At 39.6% G+C, this 14,627-nt stretch overlaps 1 protein-coding gene across 1 annotated transcript in view; it reads left to right on the top strand.

Annotated features, from left to right (window-relative positions):
• Positions 1 to 14,627, top strand: part of LOC115219819 (pre-mRNA-processing factor 17) — a 157,701-nt gene that overhangs the window by 37,932 nt on the left and 105,142 nt on the right. The window lies entirely within an intron of this gene.

Genomic DNA, 14,627 nt, shown 5'->3' with positions numbered 1-14,627 from the left:
CACAGGGCTATATTGAGCTCCGGTATCAGATTTGGCATGGTTTCTACAGCAGGATGTCCTTCCTAATGCAAATCATTTTACAGTGTGTACTGTGTGCAGTCTTTTTTTTTTCATGCCAGACAAAAAAAAAACAAAAAAAAAACAAAGGGAAAAATGGAACCCTACTTTGTGTTTTAAGTTCAAATTCCATTGAAGTCATCTTTGCATTTCGTCGTTCTAGGATCAATAAAACGAGTGCCAATCAAGAATTGGATTCTACAATGATAATAATTGATAGCTCTCTCCTCCATGAACAAAACTGTTTGACCTTGTTATAAATCTGTGTGTGTGTGTGTGTGTGCTTAATTTCTCTGTCTCTTGTTTTTTACTTGTTTCAATCATTAGACTGTTGCCATGCTGGGGCACCATCTTGAAGGATTTTAGTCAAACAGATCAACCCCAGTTTTTTTTTTATTTCCCCCTTTAAGTTACAGAGAAGACAAACATAGACACAAAAACACACACACACATAACTATATATGAGAGGCTTCTTTTTAGTTTCTACCTGTCAAATCCACTCACAAGGCATTGGTCGGCTTGAGTTTATAGTAGAAGACACTTGCCCAAGATGCCACTCAGTGGGACTGAACCTGGAACCATGTAGTTGCAAAACAAGCTTCTTATCTCACAGCTACAGATGCACCAATGGTATTGGTATTTGTATATGTCTGGGAGGTGGGTTGGGAGGAGCGGAGAAGCATATTTCCCTTTCCTCTACTCAGTTTTGTTATCTTTATTACCGCTTCTACATTAGCCTTCATATTTATATCCATCTTCTTCATCATCATCATCATCATCATCATCAAGTGGAAATGTCAGTCACTGATCCACAGAAAGCAACAGCTGATAGTCATTCTCTCTCTCTCTCCCTCCTCTACACCTCTCTTTTTCTCTTTCTCTCTCTCTCTCTCCACTCACTCTCATACTGTATCTATATATAAATATTCAGACAACCACTACTTAGTCTCTCTCTCTCTCTCTCTCTCTCTCTCTCTCTCTCTCTCTTGCAGACACACACTTACATGTATGCAGAGGAATACACCCTCTTTCCCTCTCTGTCTCACATGCACACATATTCACAAATGCACACACATACACATGTGCTTACAGACACACACACACATACACATATATAAATATATTAGATAAATTCATAATATTTGGTATGATATCCATTTCCTCTTCCTAAATAGCTCCCACATTAAAATTCTCTTCATCGTTTAGTGATTACCTTCCACTTATCTATAGTTTAGATGTCGCAACTGAGCAAAGTCTTTCTTCGTTTGTTGCAGATGTTCTTTTTCTTTTTGTAGCTGTTTAGCCCAGATCACCTTTAATCAAGCAGACCCCTTAACAAAATCAGCATTTCCCTCTGGTTTTTCCATGCCGTGCTTGAGAAGACCCATGAAGCCGAGTGAAATCGTAGTTGTGGTCTATGCTGGTGTCATGTAACTGGTATCCATGCTGGTGGCACATAAAAAGCACCCTTTGAACACTGGGCCTCACAGAGGCCGTTGAAAAGTCACCGAGGCCTATGGCAATATACCGTGTTTGAGAAAACCCGTCAAGCAGAGTGAAATCGTAGTTGTGACCGATGCTGGTGTCACGTAGCTGGCACACAAAAAGCACCCATTATACTCTTGGAGTGGTTGGTGTTAGGAAGGGCATCCATTCATAGAAACCATGCCAAATCAGATTGGAACCTGGTGCAGCCCTCCAGTTTACCAGTTTCAGTCAAACCGTCTAACCCATGCCAGCATGGAAAGCAGATGCTAAATGATGATGATGATGAGCAGAACTTTCCAGCTTCCTCCTCCTCCTCATCATTGTCGTCGTTGTCAGTGTTTTCACATCCATTTTTCCATGCCTGCATGTGTCAGATGGGATTCGTTAAATCAGATTTTCTATAGCTAGAGGCTCTTCCTGTTACCTACTCCCCTCCCTCTGTTTACGAGCAACGTAATGTTTCCCCATGACTGAACATGTCATAGAAGGCCAGAAACGATTGGCACTGCGTGTATGATGTTGACATTCGTTAACAGCTATATGATATCAAGACAAGGAGATATACACGCATGCTTGCAAAACAAGCTGAGTTGACATGCTGTATTCAGCAAGGTGACCGGGGCTTAAAATTTGGAAAAAGGTTTTGTAGGGGATTATAATATTATCGTAAAGTATACTAGCCATCTCAATATGGCTAACCACTAAGGGTGGGTTTTACTGTAGCTTTTAGCCCCAGAGATGGCTAGTATACTTTACGTTGTTGAGCGGTTACTGTTTACATCTCGTTCAGAGATTTATTATTGCTATAATATTATTCATGTATAAAAAATCTCCCATAATTTTTTAACCTAATTTTTGACAAAAAGGGGTTCCTTATACACATTAAAATACAGTAATTCTTTTATTGGATGTTACTGCATGATAGACTGTTTGAGGACTATGATCCATTAAGTGTTACCTTATCTTTTACTCGTTTTAGTCACTGGACTGCTGCCATGCTGGGGCAATGCCTTGAATTTATTTGAACAAATAAACCTCAGTACTTAGTTTTTAATTCCTTAAGTTTTGTACTTATTCTGTTAGTCACTCTCTTGCTGAACTGCTATGTTATGGGGATGTAAACAAACCAAAAATAATAGTTAAATGGAGGTGGAACAAACAGAAACACACACAATAGGTTTTCACACAGTTTCTATCAACCAAATTCTCTCACAAGACATTGGTTACCCTGGATCAATAGATGAAAACACTCACCCAAGATGCCAGTTAGTGGGATTCAACTCACAATCAGGTGATTGCAAAGTGAGCTCCTTTGCTACATAGACATGCCTGTGCCCCTGAATTTGAGAATTCATTATTTTGGGGGTTTTTTTCCCTGCTTCCTTAAGTAAAAGAAAGATAAATAGTGCCCATTGCCTAATGAAGGACCTTTGAGACCAGTGAGGGAAATAGAGAAAGAAACACTGAATCATAAGTGACTGGCTGGAGAGAGCAATGCACAACAACATACTGGGTTTAAATTTTGGCGAAAGGCCAGCAATTGTGAGCAAGTGAGGTAAGTTGATTACATCAACACCAGTATTCAACTGGTACTTATTTTATTGACCCCGAAATGATGAAAGGCAAAGTTGACCTTGGCAGAATTTGAACTCAGTACATGAAGATGAACAAAATGCTGCTTAACACTTTTCCTGACATGCTAACGATTCTTCCAGCTCACTGTCTTAATGCACAAGAACCAGGAAGTGGTGGTGCAAAGGCATGCTACATATTTATTTTATTTATTGCCCACTGGGGGCTAAACACAGAGGGGACAAACAAAGGGATTAAATTGATTACATTGACCCTAATGTGTAACTGGTACTTATTTAATCGACCCCGAAAGGATGAAAGGCAAAGTCGACCTCGACGGAATTTGAACTCAGAACGTAACGGCAGACAAAATGCCGCTAAGCATTTTGCCCGGCGTGCTAACGATTCTGCCAGCTCACTGCCCTAAAGCTAAGCTACATGTTAATCCTTTGATATTTAAACTGGCCATATCCAGCCCAAATGCTATGCCTGTTTAATGCTTACACTGGCCAGATCTGCCATCTCATACCTATCCTACAATGTCATTATAAAAAGTGAACAATCACATCATTGAAATCTCGAAGCTATGAGATAATGCATAATTAATTCAAAACAAATTATTACAGTTGACAAAGTAACCTTAATGTGAAAGGGTTAAGTTTGTGACCCAAATAAGTTCCAATGTGTTTGCATCATAAATTTCTCTTGGTGTTTTATCAGACAATGAATACGATTAATTAAATGATTAATTTTTAATTGCAAATTTACAAAATATTTAATGATGTAAATTTGCCGTAATTTTTCACAAATATTTACATTGTATTAATTAGAGAGTGTTACTGATACAATTTTAATGTGGCTGCAGATCAAGCAATAAATGCAGATAAGAGAATAATTTCCCACACTATTATCATCATTTTTTTAAACTGTATCTTTACATCTACACTACATTTCAATAACTTTGAGCTCTTGTTATTATTAATTGCCTTAAGGTGGTGAGCTGACAGAATTGTTAGCAGGCCGGGCAAAATGCTTAGCTGTATTTCGTCTGCCACTACATTTTGAGTTCAAATTGTGGTTGGTAAGCAAGCTACTTACCACACAGCCACTCCTATGCCTTGTTAATTAATTCACTTTAAAAATGAATATTAATTTCTTTTCAATGATAAGAAACCTTTTTTTGTATGGATGAACAGGTATAATGCCTAGATGACTCTACAAATATCAGCGGTAATAGTTGTGATAGAGGTGGCAGCATGGAAAGCAGATGTGAAATGATGACGCCGATGATGATGGTTGTGTGAGTGTTTGCGATGGTGATGATGATCAGCCTACTGATTTGAACTTAGGACCATGCAATTGATAGTCCCAGAAACCTCACAGTCAGTTTACCATTTCATAATACTTACCTTGTTAGTGTACATCTGACCTGACAGAGAACGGATCTACAGTATTCTAATGATAGCATGGTGTGATGGACATAAGAACACCAGAACTTTGTAAGAATTAGAGCTTTGGCAGTTCAATCCTAGCCCAAGTTCCATATTCATAATCATTCAATGGTAAATGCAAGGTAAACCATTTTAGGTTCAATGCTTTACCTGTGCATGTGTACATCCACTCGTTAACTGATGCCAAGTTTAACACAAACACTTGGTCCTTGCAACCATTTAGCTGAATTCCCCTCTGTTGCAAGCATTAGGACCTTTGGTTTCTTTCATCATCATCTTTAATGTTCACTTTTTCATGCTTGCCTGGACTAAAGCAGATTTTCTGCAATTAGATGCCCTTCCTATCACCAACTCTTACACGTTTCCAAGCTAGTTAACATTTCCCTAAGGGCAAACATGCTTTTGCAGGATATTGCAAATGAATGACTTTCATTTACAACAATCACATGATATGAAGACTTGGAGACACACACACACACACACATATGACGGGCTTCTTTCAGTTTCTGCCTACCAAACCCACTCAGAAGGCTTTCATTGGCCCAGCATTATAATAAAAGACACTTGCTCTAGATGCCATGCAGTAGGATTGATCCTGAAACCATATGGTTGGGAAGCAAACATCTGAACTACACATGCCTATGTTATTTCTGTAGATGCTGCTCGTGCTGGGCATTTATAGGATCAGTGTCACCATTTTCAGAGCACCTGTAAAAGTTCAGGTTACATGACCTTTATCCAGTGCTACCTTTTGCCTCTAATTGTTTCATTCCTTGGATGCAGCCATGCTTGAACACGGCCTTCAAGGGTTTTAACCAAACTAATCAATCCCACTACTTGCATGCTTTTGAAGCCTGGTACTTATTTTATCAGTATCTTTTGCTGAACCACTAAGTTACAAGGATGTACACACACCCAACATCAATTATCAAGTGGTGGGTGGGGTGACAAAATCACACTTACACATATGTGCACACACACCCACACAGAAACACAAGTGGTGGGGAGCTGGCAGAAACATTAGCACGCTGTGCGAAATGCTTAGTGGTATTTCGTCTGTCGTTACGTTGTGAGTTCAAATTCCGCTGAGGTCGACTTTGCCCTTCATTCTTTCGGGGTCGATAAATTAAGTACCAGTTACGCACCAGAGTCGATGTAATCAACTTAATCCCTTTGTCTGTCCTTGTTTAGCCCCTTGTGGACAATAAAGAAATAAGAAACATATGTGGTGGGCTTCCACACAGTCTCTGCATTCCAAATTCACTCACAAGGTATTTGTTGATCTGGGGCCATAGTAGAAGACCTAAGGTGCTGTACAGTGGAACTGAACCTGAAACCATGTGGTTGCAAAGTGAGCTTCTTCACCACACAGCCATGCCTGTGCTTATACAAAAATATTATTTAAAAAAAATAGTCGGTTAATTATAGAAAACAAAGCAAAAAACAAATGTTCCAACAGCTAGATTTGTGGCATATAACGTCACTTAAGTTGTTGCCTGCATGTAATAATGTTCATTTCTTAGAAATTGTAATTGCTCTCTCTCTCTCTTTCCTCTACTCCTTGTAAAATGATAATCATAACTCTGTGTGTGTGTGTGTGTTCTTGCTTGCTCCTCATGTTTCAATGGCTTTAGTCAGCATTGCATAAGATAGCAGATCCAACAAGTGGAAACAACTACCCCACCTCATATATATATATATAAATACGCATACATACATACATGCATGCATGCACATCTTAGTGCTGTGATTTGGCCCGTCTGTTTATGTGCACATGTGCGTTTCTGCTGCTGTTATGGATGTTGCTGTCATCATATTATGCTATAAATAGAATCATGTCATTTTTTTCTTTCTTTCCATCAGTTTTTTTTAATTTTTAAAAAATTTTTTGTTATGTTGAAGTCTATTTTATCGTTTGAACAGAATTAAGTCCCCATGAATAATAATAATAATAATAATAATCCAATTACTGTAGGTCCAAGGCTTGGGATTTTGGTGTAGAGGGCTAGTCAGTGGCATCCGCTTACATATTAATATTTTATTGACCCCCCCCCAAAAAGATGAAAGGTAAAGTTGACTTGAACAGGCATTTGAACTCGGAATGTGTAAAACTGGTAGAAATGCCACTGAGCATATAGTCCAACATGCTAACGATTCTACCAGCTCACTGCCTTCAAGAATTATAATAATAATAATAATAATGATAATAATAATAATAATAGTGATGATAATAAACAAAAGGGAAAATATAAAAATATACTGATGGAAATTATTTGAAGTATTTATCACTATATATCTGTATCTCTCCCTCTCTCTCTCTCTCTCTCTCTCTCCTCTCTCTCTCTCTCTCTCTCTATCTCAGCCTGTCTTGTCTTTCTCTCTCTCTCTCTTAGCCTGTCTTGTCTTTCTATCTTTGCCTCTCTCTCTCTCTCCCTCTCTAATCTCTCTTTGAACATGTGTATGTATAGAAATATGAAAACTTGGCCCAACACTTTTTATGGATGTGTGTAGGCTAAGATGCTTAGTTCAGCTGAAAGTAGGTTGATTGCTATAGTACTTGACTTCTATTCGTATTCAGATGGAGTTCTTCCAAAAGAATCACCCAATACAATACCAGCTCTTTGGCTCTGGCAGTGCTTTATACTTCTTTTTTTCTTTTTTTTTTACCTTTTTTCCCTGTTTTTTTTTTTTTTGTCTTTGTTTTGTGGTTAGTGGTTTTACAGAAACTGCTGTTTCATTAAACCAGTTTTAACTGCTCGTTAACACCCACATGCATTAGTAAGAGATATACTATGCACAGATGTGCATTTCCTGCAATTGCTTCAAAGTACTGGTGTTTATCTTTGACATTGTTTACCATAGTGCCACAATACAGTCAGAAACTGCCGAAATAGTCTGGCTTAAATATATTCCTTCATCTCTTCTTCGGCTATTACCGGTGTTGGGGATACCACTTTTAATTCGTGTCATACTAACAAAACAAATATTTATTTTTATTTTTGTTTTTAGAGATGAATCCTAATTAGTCATTTTACTAATGAGCTGTGAATTTTTTTTTTTTTTTTTTTTGTTACAGAATGTATAAATGTAAACGAAGACATGTGTGCACACACATTGTTTTTGTTTATCTATTTGTTTTATTTATTTATTTATTGTGCTGCTGCTGCTTTGTCATGGTGAGAAGGACAATGTCATTGACCTCATATCTGTTTGTTCAGGGCCACCGAAATTTGTAGGAGAAGAAAGGGTAAGGCAGAGTTATACTTAAATGGGGACCTGGCTTTGATGTAGGCCACAGAGCCCACTCCATTACAAAACACAACCAAGGACCAGGGGGTGGGGTGCATGTGGTAAACCAGGTGGCAGAAACACCCAAGAATTCAGAACACTAAATACAAAGAGTCAGAACAAATATCATGACAGCAGCCTCATCTGATTCTATCAAGCTCCCAAACCACTCCCTCTTGGGTTATTTCTTCTGTTACCACTTAACACCTCTTATGTTTATCTCACCATTTGCCTTTATACATCTAGAAATGCCCTCTTGCCTTTCTTCCTTTCACTGCACCCACCTACTTTTCCCCTGCTCCTTTCTTTCTCCCTCTCCCTCTCTCTCTCTCTCTCGCTCCCCGCTTCATCACTCCCTCATAAACAAGGATACTTTTGCATATTCATTCTCTGCTCTCTCTCTCTCTTCTTCCTATCTTTTTGCTACCCTGTAGCATCTCTTTCTTGCCCCTGAACCTTATGACACTGCCCCCACAATCTGTTCATACTCACCTCTCTTAATGTTGGATAGCCCTTGACACTCTTCTTACACAACCCAACTTAACATCTTTCAAAATTTTTACAAACAAACCCCGACAATATGGTAGATGGGCTGGTGTACTGTATGGCATGGAACTGTTAAGTGTGTGTGTGTGTATGGGTTGGTGGGAGGAAGAGCATCATACTGTGCCAAGGGAAATCGGCAATTTTCTCTGTATTCCAGAAAACAAGGGACTGTATCAGAAGGTGAGATGCTTTGAAACCCATCCAGTGTATGCAGGTTGAGGAAATAGGGGCATAAATAATGATGATGATATGCATATATATTCAGACACACACACACACACACACAGATATGTGTGTATGTGTGTATTATATTTCCCTGCTCTACCAGCTCTATTCCATGCAGTTACTTTAAATAACACACTTTAGGGACCTCTCCTCTCATTTTATGCATTTCGAATGTTTTTGTTTTTTGCTTTTCTTCTTTTTGCCCATCCTTCAAGTAGGTACACAGTAACCATCTGTGTGTTTTGTTCTTTATGATCTCCTGTTACAGACACATCAGGTCACCTACTTAAACTGTTCATACTTATCGCATAAGCATCTTTGTGTCCTACTTTTTTTTTTTGTGTGTGTGTGTGTGTGTGTTACATGTTTTAAAACCATCCAATTATATAGCAATAACAATTAGGCATAAATAAAATGTAATGATGACTGTTATTTCTATGCTGTGTGTATGTTTGCGTATTGAATTAGTTCAAGTGAGAATTTATGAAGACAGGCTTGACTGTGTAATTTCTGAATTGCTATTACTAAAATTTTGAAAGCAATATTTTTTCACTCAAGTTGTACAGCACAAAAACGAATATGATATTCTGGATTTTCCAAGACTGTCATCTTTCAGTTTTGGTTCCCACATTGTCACAACAGCAACACCAGCAGTAATGGAGGTGGTGGTTGTTGTCATCCTCTTAGTGGTAAGTGTGGTGGTGGTTGTAGTAGTAGTGGTTGTGGTGGTGGCAGTAGTAGTTGTTGTTATCGTTGTGCAATCCTCTAGGGTTACCCCTGATGAGGGAAAAGCATTCCAGCTTTGGCCATCAGGGTTTTTATTTGTCATACGCATCATGTCTCCCAAGAATGTGTTTTCCCTTTTTCTTTAAGATGTAGTAATGTGTGATTCAAGGCAAATTTGGTTACTAGGAAGAGTGACTGTGCAGAGTCACTCAACAGTGTCTTTTATTTATTTTCACAAGCACCACTATAGTATTCACTCAAAAATGTAAGCACCACACACACACACACACACACACACACACACACATACACACACATGTTGACACCTTTCTGTTTACGGCAAGAAATTTTCACCATGGCAAAATACAGTGAATAGCTTTCTTTTGGCTTTGAATATGCCTGAAGCAGATTTGAAGTTTGTATTTATACACATCACTGCTTAGTGCTTGCTGTCACCCTAAATATACATTCACACAGAGGGTCAGATTGCACCTAGAAAGTTCCCCTTCCGAAGCACAAGTCTAGACAAGGTTGTTTATGAAAGACCAGCAGTCACTCTTGCATACCAGCCTCCCCCCTTCATTCCTCCGATGTTATCCAAGGGAACAGCAAAGGCTGATACAGCTTGGCACCAGTGACGTTGCAACTCATTTCTACAGCTGAGTGAATTGGAGCAATGATAAATAAAGTGTCTTGCTCAAGAGCACAACACACAGCACACAGTCCAGTCTGAGAATTGAACTCACTACTTTGTGATTGTGAGCCTTTGCTCTAACCACTGAGCCATGTGCCTTTGCTACACACATACATACATACATATAGGCGCAGGAGTGGCTGTGTGGTAAGTAGCTTGCTAATCAACCGCATGGTTCCGGGTTCAGTCCCACTGCGTGGCATCTTGGGCAAGTGTCTTCTGCTATAGCCCCGGGCCGACCAATGCCTTGTGAGTGGATTTGGTAGACGGAAACTGAAAGAAGCCCGTCGTATATATGTATATATGTGTGTGTGTTTGTCCCCCTAGCATTGCTTGACAACCGATGCTGGTGTGTTTACGTCCCCGTCACTTAGCGGTTCGGCAAAAGAGACCGATAGAATAAGTACTTGGCTTACAGAGAATATGTCCCGGGGTCGATTTGCTCGACTAAAGGCGGTGCTCCAGCATGGCTGCAGTCAAATGACTGAAACAAGTAAAAGATAAAAGATAAAGATACATATAAATAAATTATATATACATATACACACATGCATATATAGGTACAGGGTGTCACCAACAATGCAAATAACATACACACGTGAGATAGATACAAGGCATGAACAGTAATTACAGGATGAAAACAAGTGAAATACATAAACCAGAAAAAAAAGGATAACAGGACAAGTTAACGGAGAAAAAGGACTCTTTATCAGTTGTTGGCTGTCTATCTACCCCTCATTTCAATCATTCAAACGACAATATAAATCTCCTAAAATAAAATTTAGGATTTATGGAGTGTCAAAGTTGGGAACAAAAAAATAACAGTGGAGACATACAAGGAAATCTGAAATATATATGTGTATATATATATATATATATATATGTATGTGGAGGCGCAATGGCCCAGTGTTGCGGTCGTAGGATCGCGGTTTCGATTCCCAGACCGGGCGTTGTGAGCGTTTATTGACCGAAAACACCTAAAGCTCCATGAGGCTCCGGCAGGGATGGTGGTGATCCCTGCTGTACTCTTTCACCACAACTTTCTCTCACTCTTACTTCCTGTTTCTGTTGTACCTGTATTTCAAAGGGCCGGCCTTGTCACTCTCTGTGTCACACTGAATATCCCCGAGAACTATGTTAAGGGTACACGTGTCTGTGGAATGCTCAGCCACTTACATGTTAATTTCACGAGCAGGCTGTTCCGTTGATCGGATCAACCGGAACCCTCGTCGTCGTAACCGACGGAGTGCTTCCATCCATATATATATATATATTTATACATCCCCACATGACTGGTGTTCAGCCAATGCTGGCATTTATTTTCCCAGGAGAACAAAAGGCACAAGTAGACCTGGCTAGGATTTGAACTCAGACCTTAAAAGTGATGTAACTGATTAATACCACTAGATACCTTATTAAAGACTTCTGATTTTTTTACCCTGCATCCATCCTTCTTTCAACCTCAGAGGAAGCAAAGTGATGACAAAGGAAAAGAAACAGCCCGAGTGTATTGTATTGGGTGAATTCATGGGTGGATTGTTGGGTAGATGTTCAAGTGGCAATAGAAAGAAGGTTCATGGTTACTGCCGTTGTTGTTACTCTTCTTCTTCTCCTCCTCTTCCTCCTCCTTCTTCATTTTTCTTCTTTCATTTCTTTTCCTTCTCTTTTTTCTCTGTTCTTTTTCCTCTCCTCTGTCTTCTTTCTTCATCATCATCATCATCATTACTCAAAGGAGGCAAGGAATGGCTTCCATTTAAATCCAATTGTACCTCTACCACATCACTAGGAAACATCACTACCGCAGCCTCTTCTACCACCCCGGCTCCTGTTGCTAAATCTACATCACACACCATTATCATCTTCTCATTGTCTATATTATCAACTTCACCACTGCCACCACCACTACCATATCATGGAATATTCTTGAATAACTTTGTTCTTTGCAGAAACAATTAAACCATCAGGAGTTCTTTGAATAGACCTATTCTTTTTTTTTTTTTTTTTTATACTCTTTTTGCCTTTTTTTCAAACCTCTGGAGGAATAGCTTTACTTTCTTTCATCCCCCCCCCCCCGTTCTGTTCTTTTTTTTTTTTTTACTTTTCACATTTCAACTCTTGAATATCATCATTATTATTATCATCATTATTATTAAGACAGCGAGCTGGCAGAATCATTAACACCCTGAGCAAAATGCTTAGCAGTATTTTGTCTGCCACTATGTTCTGAGTTCAAGTTCCGCCAAGACTGACTTTGCCTTTCATCCTTTCGGGGTCGATAAATTAAGTACCAGTGAAACACTAAGGTTGATGTAATCGACTAGTCCCCCTCCCTCAAAATGACTGCCCTTGTGGCAAAATTTGAAACAGTTATTATTATTATTTTTAAGGTGGCAAGCTAGCAGAGTTGTTACAACATCAGGCAAAAAAGCTTAGTGGCCTTTCATCTGTCTTTACGTTCTGAGTTCAAATTTTGTAACGGTTGACTTGGCCTATTCATCCTTTCAAGGCCAATAAAATAAGTAGCAGTCAAGGAATGGAGTTGCTGTAATCAACTTGTCCTCTCTATCAAAATTTAGGGTCTTGTGACTCTATTAGAAATGAATATTATTAAAGGTAGCAAGCTGGCAGTGTTGTTAGCACACTGGATGAACTGCTTAGCAGTATTTCGCACATCTCTATGTTCTGTGTTCAAATTCTGCCAAGGCTAACTTTGTCTTTCGTCCTTTTGGCATTGATAAATGAAGTACCAGTGAAACACTGGGGTCAATGTGATCAACTAGTCCCCACCCTCAAAATGTCAGGTCTTGTGCTTATAGTAGAAAGGATTGTCATTGTTGAGGCGATGAGCTGGCAGAATCGTTAGTATGCCGGGCAAAATGCTCAGTGATGTTTTTTCTTTAACCCTTTAATGTTTAAACCAGCCACATTGGGCCTGAATATTCTTCCTGTTTTATATTCAAACTGGTCAGATGTGGTCTCTCACACCTCCCCTACAATGTCAGGAGTGGCTGTGCGGTAAGTAGCTTGCTTACCAGCCACACGGTTCCAGGTTCATTCCCACTATGTGGCACCTTGAGCAAGTGTCTTTTGCTATAGCCTCGGGCCGACCAGTGGATTTGGTAGATGGAAACTGAAAGTTATATATGTGTATGTGTGTATATGTTTGTGTGTCTGTGTTTGTCCCCCCAACATCGCTTGACAACCGATGGTGGTGTGGTTATGTCCCCGTAACTTAGTGGTTCGGCAAAAGAGACCGATAGAATAAGTACTAGGTTTCCAAAAAATAAGTCCTGGGGTCTATTTGCTCGACTAAAAGGCGGTGCTCCAGCATGGCCGCAGTCAAGTGACTGAAACGCGTAAAAGAGTAATCACATCATCGACACCTCAAGGATATGAGCTAATTGCATGTTTAATTAAAAACAGTGTGGATAAACAAGCATTAGCTTCGAAAGAGTAATCTAAATGCTAAAGGATTAAAGTGGAAAGCTGGCTGAATTGGTATTGCATTGGACAGAATGCATGGCAGCATTTCTTCCTTCTCTTTGTTTATATTGTGAGTTCAAATCCTGTCATGGACAGCTTTGCTTTTCATTCTGTTGAAGTTGATAAAATGAAGTTCCAGTCAAGTACCACTCTTAACACTAGCACCACCACGCCAGCACCTGTGTGTGTGTGTGTGTGTGTGTGTCCTGCGACGAAAGAACTTTTGCAAAGAAACTAAAATCATCATCATCATCGTTTAGCGTCCGTTTTCCATGCTAGCATGGGTTGGACGGTTTTACTGGGGTCTGTGAAGCCAGAAGGCTTCATCAGGCCCAGTCAAATCTGGCAGTGTTTCTATGGCTGGATGCCCTTCCTAACGCCAACCACTCCGTGAGTGTAGTGGGTGCTTTTTACGTGCCACCGGCACAAGGCCAGTCGGGTCGGCGCTGGTAACGGTCGCAAAACGGAAGGTTCTCTTACATGCCACCGGCACTGGTAACACATCTGCAATTTCCAATGGACTATGGCAAGTGGTGAAAGTGTGGTGACCAGGCTTGCTTGAAATTTGTTAGGTTTAGGGAAAGTCACAGCACCTGCAAACCAGATACAAAAACTAAATAAAACTAAAGTTAAGGACAGATATATATATAGTGTGTGTGTGTGTGTTTTATTAGCAAAATATGACCATTCCCAAGTATAGCAATACACACACGCATGCCTATGCAAGACAACATCCTTATACATACTTTTACTAACACATTCTGTTCTCAGTATCCCTATATCTACCATTGTCTATCAAGAGCTGTCTGCTGTGCTCTATTTGACTACAGACTATTATCTACTCCCCGCCATGCCCACCCCTTTCTCTCTCTCTCTTTCTCTCTCACTTCTTCAAGTGATCCTGTTAATATCAGCTGAAATGGTCAAAGGAAATAAATAAATGTTCCCTCTAGGCCAATCTGTTTGCCTGCCTGTCTGCTAATATCCACAATTATTAACTGTTGTCGTTTGAACAGGACTGTAAACTGTGTCAGTGAAGTCACCGAAGTCACATGGCTTACTCGGTTGGGTGCCATCAAATTTTTTTTTTTTTTTAA

The sequence above is a fragment of the Octopus sinensis genome, linkage group LG15, assembly GCF_006345805.1.
Source record: "Octopus sinensis linkage group LG15, ASM634580v1, whole genome shotgun sequence".
Taxonomy (NCBI): Eukaryota; Metazoa; Mollusca; class Cephalopoda; order Octopoda; family Octopodidae; genus Octopus; species Octopus sinensis.
The sequence above is the reverse complement of the archived record's forward strand: the minus strand, read 5'-3'. Positions and strand labels throughout refer to the sequence as shown.